This window comes from Pinus tabuliformis, chromosome 2_2 (assembly GCF_031772625.1).
Source record: "Pinus tabuliformis cultivar Carrire ecotype Pingquan chromosome 2_2, CPIR1, whole genome shotgun sequence".
Lineage (NCBI taxonomy): Eukaryota > Viridiplantae > Streptophyta > Pinopsida > Pinales > Pinaceae > Pinus > Pinus tabuliformis.
Window position 1 is genome coordinate 122821707 of NC_142300.1, and position 3441 is coordinate 122825147.

Consider the following 3441-nt stretch of genomic DNA (forward strand, 5'->3'; position numbering starts at 1 on the left):
CATCTCCCAACAACTGACTGCTAGTTCCCTCCATGAACTACATTTTTCTTGCTGCCAAGCTCCAACAGCTGACTATCAATTCCCTTCAGGAATTGCACAATTTTTGCTACCAAGGTCCTAGTATCCAGCTACCAATTCCCTACAGGAATTGTGTAGTTTTGGATGCCAGTCTCCCACTTCCCACTCAAACAAATTACACAAATTTCATTTGCTAAGCCATCCCGCAGCCCAGGCTGCGCCTCCCAAAAATTGCGTAGTTTTTTCCTCCAACTGAGCCAGACCCCACAGACAGTCATTGTCGATCTGGATTTCCTGTCTCCATTTCCTAGTGATTTCTGCGTAGTTTTCACCAGTAGTGCTTGGAGCCTCTATCTCATCTCGAAGCTCACAACTTTGTCTTCTCTCCCAGTCACCTGCATCCGAAACGATCATGCATCATGGTAGACTAGGAGGTTTATGGAATTGATGTCGTCTCATCATGAGTGACTTCAGATATAGGTACACAAACAAACATGGCGTGATGACAAATGGGATGAAAAAATTGAGCACATGGAGAAGGAAATATCTGCCAACAAACGAACAAATGATGCATGAAAAGAGAAGTACTCGAGAACAGACGATCATGCAAAGATGCGTTTGTGGACGGACGAAAATGCAAGGACATGTTCGCACACGGATGGATGGATGAACATGCACTTTTCACGAATGGAGGAACCTATCAAGAATTCCAACATACAAGCAAGGAGTAACATACAAATGCAACATCCAGTGAACCCAATGACCATCGAAGACTCCACGCACTTTGCCATGCAAAGGTGAAGTTGTGACACACCATGAGGACATCCATCACCCAGAAACACTCCAGCTCGACATGCACACCAATAGTAGCATAGACATACTAGCACTATCATTATCCAGTCTTTTCATAAGTCATGTCATGCACATCTCTATTGTGGACCATACTGTCAATCAATGTAATGTAACGTGGAAATCCAAGAGACCCACTTGTCATACGAAGATTCATGTAAAGTTGAAAGGTCATGGAAGTCAAACAGTCATGAGGGAAGTCGAACAACCATAAGGGTTAGTTTCACCCTTGGCAATAAATACCCCCTCATTTGTACAGGCAAAGGAATTTTCACCTCAGCTCCTCCCACATAGTCTTGAGAGTCTATAATCGTTTCTTTGAGAAGTAGTGGCTCCAACACCCTGCCCATGGGGTTAGTGATATATGGTGTAACTATGTGTCTTGGAACTTTCGCTTAACTCAGAAGCATGCTAACAGGCCATCACATTTTTACACATGTTGTAACTGTTGTAAGACTAACATTGAACACTTGTAATGCATGTTTCTTTAACCTGTGTTTAACACTGGAACTCATTCAATTGTTGTAATACATATATATTAATGAAAATGTGTTGTACGAGCTGTTAATGTTGTCCTGCCCATGTTGGTTACCTCCTCGGACGTTAGACATGCCTTTCACGTAAACTTGCTATAACGATTGTCACACTCGTGTAGACTCCTCTGTTGTGTGTTGTACATGTTATCTTTCCTTGTGTGTTGTGACTTACGCATCCATGTGGGCTACTGCTCTAGAAGCTATGCATGTCCTGTTGTGTTGTTTGTTCCTAACAGAGATGGGACTTCCTCCCATCTAACTTGGGACTCACTCCCATCCTCTCCCTCTACGATGAAAGAACCATTGACACAAGTAACAATAGAAATAACCAGACACGTGAACCTCACTACTCAAAGACAAAGCAGACCACTCTCCTGTGCTGACAAGCAAGAGTTGAGGCAAACATTTAAGATAATGGAAACCAGTCCATCATACCGAATGGGACTTCACACCAAACAATGTGAGGTCTAGTTGGGACTCCATACCGGGGTGATCCCTTAAATGTTCGTAGGCCTAGCACCGTCAACATTTCTGGCGCTAGAAGGAGGGAAGCTAGTTGTTTATGGTTGAACATCCTCTCACACTCACTCATCAACCATCTGGTCAAGGAAGTAACTCGAACTCACTCGCTCACACACTTAGTCATTTTGTTGAAGTTTTGATGACCAGATTCCCCTCTAACAGTCGGACCTTCACCCCACCATCAACTCAATGGATTGTCACCAGAATAGTGCAGAAGCACCAAGCAACCCATTTCAAGTTGCGTTGCCCACAAGCTAATCAATCAACCTTCCTGTTAGTCAACCAGATAATTTGACCCGATAGTCACCCTATGACTAATTCCCCTCAAAACTTGCATAGAGGCTACATACCTTGCCCACTCTGTTGACTGAGGAAATTGCACATACAAGTCGGACAGACACACAGTGCCCATCCTTGTCTCCCTTAGAAAATTGTGCAGTTTTTCTAGCCAGCCCACCAGTGAGCTGGCTGGTTGCTCACCTAGAAAACTATGCAGATTTCATGCGAAAGCCCTTTACTTCCCAGTAGTCTACTCATATCAGAAACTATGCAGAGGTGATTAGTAGGCCAACCTTCCAGAATCAACACATTTTTTCCTGCCAGCAACTAACTGCCACTTCACTCCAAGAATTGCAGATTTTTTGTTGCCAAGCTCCAGTAGCTGACTGCCAGTTCCCTTCAAGAATTACGCAGTTTTTGTTGCCAAGGTCACAACAACCAACTGCCAGTTCCCTCCATGAATTGCATAGTTTTGGCTTCTAGGCTTCCACTGCCCACTCTTTCCAAACATTGCACATATTTTGTCTGTTAAGCCTTCCCACAGCCTAGACTGCTCCTCCCAAAAATTGCACAGTTTTGTCCTCCAGCTGAGTCCAACCCCACGGGCAGCCACTATTGATCCAGATTGTTCATCTCCATCTCCCAATGAATTCTGTATAGTTTTCACCAACAGTTCCTAGAGCCTCCAACCCAATTCTAAGTTCGCAATCTTGTCTTCTCTCCTAGTCACCTACATCTAAAACGATCAAGCATCATAGTAGACTAGGAGGTTTATGGAATTGATGTCATCTTGTCATGAGTGACTATAAACAAACATGGAGTGACGATAGATTGGATGAACAAAGGGAGCAAATGGAGAAGGAAATGTTTTTCAACAGACGAACAAACGATGCATGTAAAGAGAAGTTCTCGCGAACGTACGCTCATGCCAAGATGTGTTTATGGACGAACGGACGGAAGAACAAGCAAGGATGTGTTCGCACATGGACAGATGGACGAACATGAACTTTTCGTGAATGAACGGACCTGTCAGGCATGCCAACATACAAGCAAGGAGAAATGTGTGATTGCAACATCCAACAAACCCAACAACCATCGAAGACTCCACGCACTTTTCCATGCGGAGGTGAAGCTGTGACACACCATGAAGACATCCATCACCCAGCAATACTGCAACTTGACATGCACACTAGCAGTAGCATGAACATACCAACACTATCATTATCGAGTCTTATCA